The sequence below is a fragment of the Neomonachus schauinslandi genome, chromosome 10 (assembly GCF_002201575.2).
Source record: "Neomonachus schauinslandi chromosome 10, ASM220157v2, whole genome shotgun sequence".
NCBI lineage: Eukaryota > Metazoa > Chordata > Mammalia > Carnivora > Phocidae > Neomonachus > Neomonachus schauinslandi.
The window spans coordinates 119,877,642-119,890,010 of record NC_058412.1 but is presented as its reverse complement, the minus strand read 5'-3'; positions in this window follow the sequence as shown (position 1 = coordinate 119,890,010).

Below are 12,369 nucleotides of genomic sequence, written 5' to 3'. Positions count from 1 at the left end.
TTTTTTTTTTTTTTTTGCAGGTGTATTTTTACAACCCTGCACAAGACCATCAATCCCAGTCGGCTCATCAAAATCCATGAGGCCCAAGAACCTCTTTTTAATTAAACCTCCTGGAGGAGAGCTGCCCTCCCTGCTTCCCAACTCCAGGTATGCTCCTACAGCAAGGCTCCATGCAGGGTGGGCAGGGCCCTAGACTGAGGGCGCTGGTTCCCTCCAGCCAGACGGGAGGGGCCGGCAGCAGAGAGCGTCTTGGGTGAGACTCGGATCTGCCCAGTTCCAGGGGGGAGCTTGGTGCAGGGAGCAGCCACAGAGCTGGGGCCAGCAGCCGTGGGTGGTCTGGGAGGACCTGCAGAATCCTTCCCTGTCCCTTCTGAGGCACCTGCAGGCACAGCCAGCCTGTCCGTTGGACCTGAGGCTCGGGGCGGTTGGAGCTGCAAGAATGCACGGGGACAGACTTGCCTCTCAGCACAGCTTTGGCTGCGACCCCTAAGTTTCGGTACATTGTGGTTTTTTTGTTTGTTTGTCTCAGGATGTTCTTCAAATTCCCTTCTGATTTCCTGTTTGACCCAGTGGTTGTTCATGAGTGTACTAGCTAGTCTCCACATATTTGTGAATTTTCTCATTTCCTTACTGTTACTGATTTCTAGCTCTGTTCCACTGTGCTTGGAAAAGATACTTGGAATGATTTCAGATGAATGGATAAAGAAAACGTGGTATATGTATATACAATGGAGTATCACTCAGCCACGAGAAAGGAGGAAATCCTGCTATTTGCAACAACATGGATGAGCTCGGAGAGCATCGTGCTAAGGGAAATAAGCCGTAATACAATACGACTTTGTGTATACGTGGAATCTAAAAAAAGTTGAACTCCTCAAAGCCCAGAGTAGAGCGGCACTTGCCAGGGGCTGGGGGGCAGGGGGCGAGGCTGGTCACAGGGTACAAAGTTTCGGTTATACAGCATGGATAAGCCCTGCAGACCTGACGTCCAGCGCGGTGGCCCTCGTTAACAATACCGTATTGTATACTTGACATTGGCTGAGAGGGTCGATCCTGAGTGTTCTCACACAAAAGACCCACAAACAACTGTGAAGAGAGGGATGTGTTCATCAGCCTGATTGTGGCGATCACCCCGTCATGACCAGAATGTCACCTCGTGCACTTAAATTTGTACCATTCTTATCTGTCAATTATACCTCAATAAGGCTGGGGAACATGGAACTTAATAAGATGTATATGGACATTCTGGAGGGAAAAAGGGCAAAGAGAAGAGAGGGAGCACCAGAGGGAACCAGCAGTCAGGAGAAAGCCCGCAATCCAGTCAGAGCCTCGGGAGGAGACAGACCACAGCCTCACACAATGGCACAAAGAAAACAATAAGGGCATTAAAAAAAAAAAAAAATCAGATGCAAAAGAAAATGCTTTCCTGAATAGGGAAGCACGATTTTAAATTTAACATGAACTAGAGGAGACGATGGGGAGCTGGGAGCAGGTGAAAGAGATCATGCAAAACCCGAGGCAAAAATGGAAGAAGACAGAACTCGTGTGGAGGAAAACCAGAGCCTAGGAGGACAGAGACCCAGGAGACATGATATGTGAAGCCTAAAAAGCCTACAAGGGGAGAGAAAACCCAGGAAACCGAGGAGAAGCAATAACTTTAAAACAAGAAAGAAAATTTTCCGTGGTTCAAAGAAAGACTCTGGTTTGCAAGGGCTCGTTGTGTTCCAGGCAGGAGTGATGGAAAAAAAGCAGACATCTAGGCACGGCCTGGGAAGAGTCCTGAATTCCATGATTAAAGGGAAAACTCTTACAAGCTTCTCGAGGGAGGGAACGCATTACATGGGAGGAAAAGAGAATCAAACGGAAACCACACATCTCCTCAGCAAAGCGAGAAAAGAGAAAAGCAACCTATGCTGGCCAAGGTGCCCTTCGCCTCATGGGGACACAAAAGATGCCCGGCTCCAGGGAGGCTCCCTGGACAGGGGGAAACACCAGAGAAAGGAACCTAATCGGGCAATAATCGAATCTGACTGCAGACAAGGGAGATGAAGAAGAGGAGGCCGTCACTCAATAGTGAGCCGAGAGCCTACCAATTCATGTGTAGTTAGCTCCAAATGGGTAAGGAGAGATGAGATGGAGTTTGCAGTACAAGCACCAAATAAGCTTTAAAAAATTAAAAAAAAAAAAAAAAGAAGAGAGATGTAATAACACCGACTGGTAGCTTGCAGCTAAAAGTGCTAAATAGAACTTTTTGAAATTCCAGAAAAGCCAGAAAAAGGGAAGGTCAGCACGAGTGGAGGTCGACCTAGAGTGGAGCTTCCAAAATGGGAAGGGAAAAGAAGAATGACCAGCATCTATTGTCACTTGTTCCAATCATTTCTTTCTTTTTTTTAATTAAAAAAAAACTTTTATTACAGAAACTTCTAAACACACACTACAAAAGAGGGAACAACCCAAGGAATCTCTGTGGACGCAAAGCTAAGGTTCGTTACTCATTTTTTTCCCCCCAAAAAGCCAGGAAAACCTTAATTGTCTCAAAACTCTGTGACCTTTAAGTTTTTATTTTTCCTAGCAATTTACTTAGAATTGGCACACTTTTGTAGATCTCAGCACTCGTCCTTACTGATGAAAAGGCTTCTTCTCCCTGAGCTCTTCCGATCTCCGGCAACCCCTGAATGATGCCTTCACAAAAAGACTGACAAGGCATGCTCTCTTCCTGGTAACTTTTCAGCTTTCCCACCACTCGTTTTTTTTTATGGTCGACAACTGGCAAAAGTCACAAAATGCGAAATCTCACTCATTACCAAGACTCTGAAAAATCCTATCATTTGCACAGAACTTGTGTTTTTTGATGGGTTACATCAGCCAGCATTCACTCAGGAAGCAGCCCCTGGCTCAGAAGGTAGCACACCCTCCCGCACTCGGACTTGGGTGCCAGGTGTTAGTGATTCTGGAAAAGCACATACCATCACTTAATCAGCTGGGCAGCCTCGAGATTCCTGGGGGGGTGGGGGGGAATGACAACAGGCTGTATTTAAATAATCACAACTACTAAGAAAGAACCCACAGCCAACTTGGGTCAAGACGTTGGAAACCGAAGAGTAGGAGATGTTTGCCAATATGTTGAGAAGCAAACCGGGCAGGTGGGCCGGCTGGTGACAGGGGCTAGGTGGGAAGGGCACAGGGAAACGCCAGTCGGGTTGTTCCCAAACATTTATGTTTTCCTCCGTTGTTTCTTTTCTTTCTCATCGAAAATGGGTGATTTTTTTTTTTTTTTTTACATTGCCGCAAGACAAAGAGGAGAGCCATGCTTTATAATATACATAACCAGGTGAAGTAATTTTGGAAGGCACTGTCATGCTTCTGCTGATCCTAAATTTCTTTTCGTGCAGGAACCTGGGTCCAGGAGCACCCCATCCCTACTCCGCGCGGTCCTCCCCTCCCTCCCGCGATCTGCCCTTACAAGCCCTGGATAAGCCCCGTGAGCCATGGTTTTTCCCCCACCTTCAGACTACGGTGTCTCTCCCACAGACACCGTGGTCGAGCCTCAGCATTTCTCCTTGGCCTCCTCTAAGTATCCTTCCATCCCCACCTCACCTCTCCGCCTCACCTGCCATGTGGCACCAGAGGCCCAGACCAGCAGGTGGGAGCCCTTTCTGCTTCCTGCCACCCCCCTGCCCCCTGCCACACCTGCAGGTGCTCAGCTTCCGGGGCCTTCCGGGCCATCCCCCTCCTCCCACCCCTCCTCCCTTGGGCCTAGGTTCCAGACCCCTAGCCCTCCTTGGAACTCACTCCTTCATCTGCCTTTGTTTCCTCCCCGCCCTCCCCACCACCATCACTGCCCCGGGCTCCCTGCTCCCCCTGTTTCAGCCCAGCTTGGTTGGCTCCAGTAAAGGGTGTCCTGCCTTCTCTCTGGGTCAGGAAAGACAAGGCCTCCCCTATGGCTTCCCTGAGTCTCCTGGAGACTTCCTCTCCCTTGTCTTGGCTGGTGTCTCTCTCTTCCCCTCCCCCACCCCCTGCCCCCTCCTCCTGCCCCCTCCACCCAGCCCTGCTGCTCTTCTGAGCACATCTTTCTGCTCTCCTTCACTGCCTCTTCTTCCTTGGTTCTCACCTTAAATGTCCCCAGCTTCCTTTTTACACCACACAAACTCCTTGGGATACCTCTTCATTCCCATGGCCTTAGCTTTGGCCAATGAATTAACTTCTCTCTAAATTCAGATAAACCAGACAGGGCAGGTTTTGAAACTCCCATTTGTTTTTGGCACAAAAACTTCTTTTTTGGTCTTTATTGCCCCCCTAGATTAAGAGTCATTCAGTCCATTCTGGGGAGGGTGACCCGCCCCCCCCAGGGCAGAATGTAGACATCTCCCACCTCTTCCTGGGAGTGCCATGTGCCTGGCCCTGGAATGTCTAAAGTCCGAGCTCTCAAGGTGGGGAAAATGACTTTTTCTCTTGCTGCCAACTTGAGTCCCAGATACAGTAGGCCCTATCGAGGCTCTTCCTAATTATAGGAAAAGGAGAAGGAGGAGGTTTGGGGGAGGAGAGGAGGGGGGCACCTGGGCAGGAAGCCTGGAGAGACCAGGGAAAGAGGAGGAAGGATGAGGACGCACCAGGGACCCACAGCTGAAAGGGCGGTTGGTGGTGGAGCGGGTGCCTGGGAGGTGCCAGGTGGGGGGACAAGGGGCAGCAGGGGCACTCAGGGCCTCTGCCAACTACCCAGACAGAACCTGGGCCTCTGGGAGGAAAGAGTTGGCCCCTTCCCCGTGGCTCTGGTAGGAACCCTTAGACCCCAGTGGAGTGGTATGTGTGGGGCAGACCTCCTGACCTTGCACTCGAGGGCCCGCTGAGCACGTCCCAGCTCCCCAAGCTAGAAGGGGCTGCGGACAAATGGGACACCCCAAATACATGCATATCATGGACAATCCATCTCCTCCAGGGTATCTGCAGGCACCTCCAATTCAGCGTGGCTTCCCTCCAAACTTGTGCCTCCCCTCTTTCCTTGTCTCTGCAAAAAGGACTCCCCCACACTGGAAACCTAGAGGAGGCATCCTGTAGCCCCTCGAAAGCCAGCAGGGTTTCCCCGTTCTCCTAATGTTTCTGGACGCTTTCCACTCCCTTCCGTCTTCACCTCCATGGCATCAGTCCCCACCTGCACCCCAGGCACCAGCTCAGCCTCCTAACCGGAACTAAGGCCCCTTTCCTTGGCCCCCACGCTCCCCATCATCCACCCAGGCACTCCACGAGGTAGCTGAAGGAACAATGGGGCCCTTGGCCAGACAGAGACACAGGAGGAGGAGGTGTGAGGGAAAGAGGAGCTGGGATTGCAGATGCATTCAGTGGACGGTGATAGGCGCTGGGATGGCACAGTGGGGGTGGAGGTTGCCCTCCTCCCAGCGCAGCCCCGGGGGGTTGGGGGGGGAGGGAAGGAGGGATAAAGTCCCACCATGGGAGCCTCCTGCCTGTCCTTTGCCAAAGGAACTGAGGCCAACGCCAGTGTAGCCAGGAATGTGGGAGTCCCTGGCTGCAGAGGCTCAGCTGGGGAAGACCCCCTGGGTCCCCTGGTGGGTGGCAAGAGCAAGTGGGTGGGCTGCTCTGGGGAATCAGAGTAGTCAGGCTATGGCAGGGAGCCCTCTGAATAGATGCCAAATATATGGCCTTGCACCAAGTGTGAGATGGGCAGGGAGACAGGCGTGGGACCCTGCCGGGGTGTGAGTCCACACTGTAACCTTGGCCCTGACCCATCTTCCCAGCCAGCCCGTGAAAGCCTGGCAGCCCTTCTTCCAAATGCATGCCCTCTCTCCTCACCAGCATCTCTTGCCTTGTTTCCTGCACCAGCCTCCCCGGTGTATCCTCCTCATGGCTCTAGAGTGACTAAAACCTACAGTTCACCATTCAGCAAACACAGACAGGAGGCGTCCCCTACATCAGCGACTGTCAGTCGGAAGGGGGGCTCTACTCAGAGACAGTGACAGGGCCGTGTAGGAACTGGCGGATGAGCAGACTCACGGGGGCTGAAGTCTAAGCATCTCTGTGCACACCTCCCCAGTCAGCCTACACACTGGCCCTCCCCACCCCACAAACACCCCTCAGTCTCCTTGCCCCCCTCCCCTCCCCAGGCCCCTTTCCTGACCCCCTCCCGGGACTTCTACCAACTTGCAGCCACCTCTGTGTCCCCACCCCCACCCCCCACCCCCCACCCCGGTCTCGGGTGCCTTGAGCACAGCCTGGGACCCACCTTCTAGCACCAAGTGGTAACCTGCAAATGTCCCAGAGAATTAAGGAATTAAGGCAGAGCAGGTCTGAGATAAGGGCATTGTCTGGGTGGAGGTCAGGTTCTGCCTATCCAAGCATGAGTTTGCCATGGCAACGACCTGCCTCCCCACCCCTGGCCCCCGCCCGGCTGCAGGGTAACCCCCTTCCCCGGGCCCATCGCATGCCTGCCTCCTCTGTTACCAGCTGGTAATCCTGTGTGGTTTTTACTCCTGTGCTTATGAATAGAAGAGCCCGAGGACAGCAGGGTGAGCCCTTCCCAGGCCCTATGGGCCCCCAACCCTTGCAGGGAGCAGCTCCCAGCCTCCCCTGGAATCCCCCGGCTGTGCCGCCACTCCTGTTAACACCCGCCGTCACGGAGGCCTCCCCGTCAAGGCTCTGCCTGACTGGCTGCCTTGGAGCAGGCACAGGGGATGCAGACCCCTGTCCTGGACAGCTCGCTAAGCCCCCTCTCCCCACACTTGCCCACACACGGTCACCCCTGCCCCAGGCCTGATGTCCGGTCTCCCCTCTGCCTGGCACCTTCTAAACCCTTCCCATACACATAGCCCCCAAATCAGCCATCAGGGCCTGTCAGCTTTCTGTCCTGAAAGCTTCTGGAATCCACCCCTGCCACCCGCCTCGGATCCTTGTCAGCCTTGTGGCTGACGCAGCCGCGGCCTCCCTGGCACCCGACCTCTGGGGTCCGCTCTGTGCGGCAGCAGCTAGGGGACATTTTTCAAGACCATTCGTTGTGCGCTGTTACCTTGGTGTGAAGTCCAGAGCCTTCACTGGAATATCCAAGGCTCCTCTTGTCTGGCCCCTGCTAACCTTTCGTGGGGCCTGCACCCCACCCCCGGCCCAGAGCTCGTGGTATTCCCCAAACATGCCAGGCTGTCCCCTGCCTCGATGCCCCATGCAGGCCATGCCTACCGCTTGGGCTGCTTTCTCCCCACAGGTGAGCTGCAGTGTTGCTTGACTGGGGAGACATCTCTGACCCTTTCTCCCCACCCCAGACACATCTCCCTGGGCCTCAACACCCCATGCCTCCTGAGGCTCCTGGACCATAACAGTATCACATGCATCATCCTTCTCTGTTTGCAGGTCTGTCTCCTGTCTTGAGTCAGGTTCCGCAGCAGCAGAACTGGAGACAGGGATTCAGGACCATGCAATTTACCAGGGAGGGTTCTCAGGAGACACATGTGGGGCGGGGCCGGGGGGGTTGGGGGGGGAAGGGGAGGGGAGGAGCAAAGCAAGAATGGGATCTCAGGGGGCATCTGGATGTGGCCTGATCCAGGGGGCTCTGGAACCTGACTGCACTGCTGAGCTGTCCCCCTGAGGAGACGAGCCTTTTGTATCCTTGTAACAGCCCGTCATTGGCTCTGAGCGGGTAGGGTGTGTAACTTTCCAGGGAGATGGCTGTCCCCAGCCAGGGGCAATTTGCAGGAGGGGTGGCCATGAGCATTCGCAGTTGTCACTCCCACAGTGGGAAGATGATGGATGCACAGGTTGGGTAAAGGAGGTCTGGCAGGGTACCAACAGCATCTGCCATACCCCCTAGTCAAGTGGGACCTCTGACAGATGTAAACTATGTGGTTCTTGGCCCATCCTGCACTGACCTACCCTAGGCCCACAGCTGCCCTGCTGCCCTTGGAGGCGGTCCTGCCCATGGCAGTCTCAATTTCAGTGAGTGGAAAGAAGTCCAGACACCCACCCTCTACCCAGGGAGGGACTCTGAGTCCTACCCCCTCACTAAGGGTCCCATAGATGCCTGACCTTGCAGATGGGAGCTTTAACCAATATTCCCATTTAGTCCTCAGAGTTACCATTTTACAGGTGGGAAGATAGAGGCTCAAAGGGGTAAAGTGATTCCACGAAGGTCAAGCAACTCGTGAGCGGAGGAGCTGGGATTGAAACCCAGATCTGAGCGACTCCCTGCCTGGTTCCTTCCCCCAGTATGTGAACCGCCTTGGAGCTAGGCCCTTCCTGCCCACCATAAGAGACTGGCACGTCCAGGGCCATCTATGTGCCCCACAACAGGGCTCAGCTAAAGTCACGGTCCCCGGGGGGCTGCATCTGGTATTTGCAATAGTTGGGAGGCCCAAGCATGTATTTTGCATATAATTTGCATAACGATTGCATCTGGTTTGCATGTGTCCACATTGAGGCCCCATTAGTACAATTTTTAAGTTGCTTCTAAGCAACTCTCACTCAGAAGACGTCCATCCGGGCTTTGTAGAGTCCAATTTCCATGATCTCTGGCGTCTCTCCCAGGCCCTCACCTGGAGGACCCACATCTACCCACCCCCCGGGGGCCTGGAGAAGCCCTGCTTCTGCCTTGCTGGAAGGGGTCACTCCAAACCCCTGCCCCAGAAACACGTATGGGCTTGACAGTAACTGTTTTTGATGGTGTGGGTGTAATCAAAACACCAACTGGGCTTTGAGCATGCTGATGTTTACGTTGGGGAGAGAGTGAGCCCCAGGGAAAGATCCTTGCTACACAGAACTTCCAAAGGTGCCCCTTATAGGGAGGCTGTGCACACTCAGAAGAAAGGAGATGGGGTGCGGTGGTGGACAGAGACAAAGGACTGATGGAGTCAGGAGCCCGTATCCTAGGGCTGGTGCCCCCACCAGTTGCCTGGGGGGTGGGACGTGCCTCTCCCAGTCGCAGGAGGCTCATCTGTGGTGAGAAGGGCTTGTGCCAGAAAATGGGTCGTTCCAGTGCTTTCTATTCCTGTCTTTCAGGGGAACTACATTCCATAAAGCGTGGTGAGGCTCTCAATGATCTCATGTGGTGGGCCTGGATAAAGTAGGGAGAACATCCTGGGTGGGGTAGAAGGAGCCTGGAGAGGGGAGAGGAAACTCCGTGGCCTCAGAGAAATGCACGGAGGTAGGGAAGGGTTGTTCCAGGTGGGCGGGATGCCAAGCACCAGAGTCCCGTGGGGCCTTACCACCAGGAAAGCCCGCATCTCTGCGGCTGCCAGCGACCCACTCTCCCATCTTCTCTACCCCCAGACACCAGTTCTCCCCCTCTGCCCCAGAAAGCCCACAGAGGCAGGAGGGAGGCTACAGTGTCTGGCGGAGGTCCCCACTCCTGTTCACCCACTGGGCCACTCCCTGGGGGACCCTAAATGCAAGGCTACACTTATCCCTGTCCAGGGTTATCTTGCCTTCCTGATGGCATCCTCCATCATTCCTGAAGATCGAGGTGGCTCATCTGTCACCAAGGGCTAGTGAAGGTTGGGAAAGTACGCTTCTGTGTGTGTGTATGGAAGTGGGGTGTGTGTGTGAGAGAGAGAGAGACAGACAGACGGAATGTGTCTGCATATGGGCGTGCACGTCCCTGTGAATAGAATTTGGGATCCTGTGTGTGGCCCCTCAGCCCGCCTCCATCCAGGTGTAGAGAGACTCCAGGCTGAGCTGGGGCGGGGGTGGGGGGAGGGGGGGGGGGGACATGACTGCCTCCCTCTGCTGTCTCCGCCTTCCCTAGGTTTCCTGTCTGGCAGATGGAAAGTGGCCTCATCATCTGCGGGGGAGACCCCAGCCTCTGGCGGGACTGGATCCCGCCAAGACCCTGAGCATCTCCTCTGCCGATGTCCTCCCCTCAACCCGCCTCCCCCAGGATGGGGCCCCAGGGCTGGCTCCCGAAACTTTTCCAGTTAAAGAGAGTGTTTGATGTCAGCCACCTGGGAAGGGGGGAAGTGGGGTCCAACTGTCCTTTTAGCCCCCCGTTATGTCGACTTTTCCAAGTTCAGACAGGATCCAGCCTCCTCCCTCTGAGTTGTGGGCCCCACATCTGGGCTGGGTAGGGAGTGAGAGGCAGGGCTGGGGCCCCGTGGAAAAGGATCACAGCTTCTGTAGTGTCGGGGGGTGGTGGGCGTGCAGGGGGGCGGATTCTTGCAGAACTTCCTGGGCAGTGCTGCCAGGCAGTCAGAACCCAGCCCTGGGGTGAGGAGCCCAGCTCAGTTCATGTCCCACCAGATGTCTCTCACTTTCTAAGCAGTGGTTACAAGGTCAAGAGCATGTATGGATACCATGTATCCTGCCCCCAGCAGAAGGACTTCTCTGTTAAAGGCTGGAGAATATAAAAGCACATACAGTGAATTTGTGGCAGAGGATGAAAGCCTGTCTTAGACATCATTTACAGGCATCAGAAACCCATCGGAGTTAGCTCAAGTGAGGTGGGTCATTGGAAGCAGACAGGGGAAGCCAACTACCAAAAGGCTCCTCCCGCCCCTCTCCCAGAGCACCACAACCCCTAGACGCGGCCCTACTCTCCTCTGGCAAACTCTCTTGTTTAGCCTTCCCATTAGTCCCTCATAGCTATGGCTCAGCACGCCAGGGTCTGTCCCTTCACCAGCCCTCAGGGACCCTGTGGTGGACTGAATAGTATTTCCCCCAAATTCACGTCCGCCTTGAATCTTAGAGTGTGACCTTCCTTGGAGAAAGGGTCTTTGCAGATGTAATGAGTTAAGATGAGGTCAGACTGGCTTAGACTGGGCCCTAAATTCAATGACCGGTGTCCTTATAAGAAGAGAAGAGGACACAGAGACACAGAGACAAAGGCCCCGTAGAGACCCCTGTAGACACGCAAGTCAGAGGGCCACGTGAAGACAAAGCAGACAGCGCGGCGAGGCGGCTCGTAGCCGAGGGGTGCCTGTGGCCGCTGGAGGACACAAAGGATTCCTCCCGAGAGCCTGGAGGGGCGTGGCCCTGCTGACCCCTCGATTTCAGACTTCTAGACTCCAGGATCGTGGGAGAGTAAATTTCTGTTGTTTCAAGCACCAAGTGTGTGATCATTTGTTACAGCAGCCCTAGGAAACCAATACACCAGGAAACCCCCCACCTGGAAGATGGGTCCCCTCCGCGTGTGTCCCAAAGCCTAAATGAGGCACCAACCAGCCCACTGTGCTCAGGGGTCTGCTTCCCCCACCAGGGACCCACGAGCCACTATGGCTGGGAATGGGCAGGTGGCACAGATGTGAGTCTCCGAGCTGTGCCCCATTTACACCCTTCCATCGTCACTTTACCCAGAGGGTGTGGGTTCACATCTTGGGTTGGAGGAAGGTCTCTCCGGGTATGCGCCTCGGGGTTCTGTGGCTTCCACACTCCAGTCAGCTACTTGGGTAAAGACCAAAGGCGGCGGTCACCTGTGCAGACGAGACGAAGCCACGAAGAAACGCCACCCTGCGGATGAAAGAATCAGGATTCAAGAAGCTCTTTGCGGGTTAGAAAGTCAACAAGATGACCTCGAATGAGAATGCCCATAAAGGCCAACTTCCGGGCTCCAAGAGTCAGTCTCAGAAGGGAAATAGGCTGAAGCCCGCCTTAGCAGCACTCCTTGTGAGAAAGCCCTGAAGGCTGTCGTTGCCCGGGGGCTAAGAATGAGCCAGGGCGGTGGTCCAGTAGCTAAGAGCTTTAGTTGCACAGAGAGAAGCAGAGCCTCTGCTGCTTGGCTGGAGAGGTGCTGGGTGTCTGGGCTCCGGGCAGCCCACACCTGAGAGAGGCAGAGAAAACCCGGACGGCAGCAGGGAGCCAGAGGGACGGCCTGGCCACACTGGGCAGCAGAGCGTTAGTTTAAGACGCCGCGGAGGGGTCAGCAGTTAGTTACCAGTTGTCCCGGTCACCTCCAGACAGTGCCGGTGTGAGGAGGCACAGCTAGCCAACAGGGACCTTCTGGGGCCTATTCCAAAGCGGTGGCTGCGGAGGTGTTGCCGCTGCGTCCCCAAACAGGGTCATCTCAGCTGCAGAGCCCGGGCCTCGGTCTCCCCGCACGCCAGGGCTCCTAAGAGCCGTGTGCCCCGCGGGTGGGCCGTTCCCCGGGAGCCCCGCGTCGCGGCCCGCCCCAGAGGTCTGGCCCCGCTTCTCCGCCGCGCACGCGGGCGATCGTAGTGAATGGGTGTGTTTGGGGGCCTCCCAGGGCGCGACGGCCTGCGCCCCTGCCACCCCGGGGCTGCTCCCTCCTTCACCTCTCGCGTCCAGGCGGCCCCTCGGGCGTCGGCTCGGAGCTGGGGCGGGGGGCTGGCGGCCGAGAGGGGGCCGGCGGAGGCGAGCGACGCGGTCCCAAGTTTATGCTAATCCGCGCAGAGCCCGCCTCCCACCTCCCCTCCGCGGCCCCAG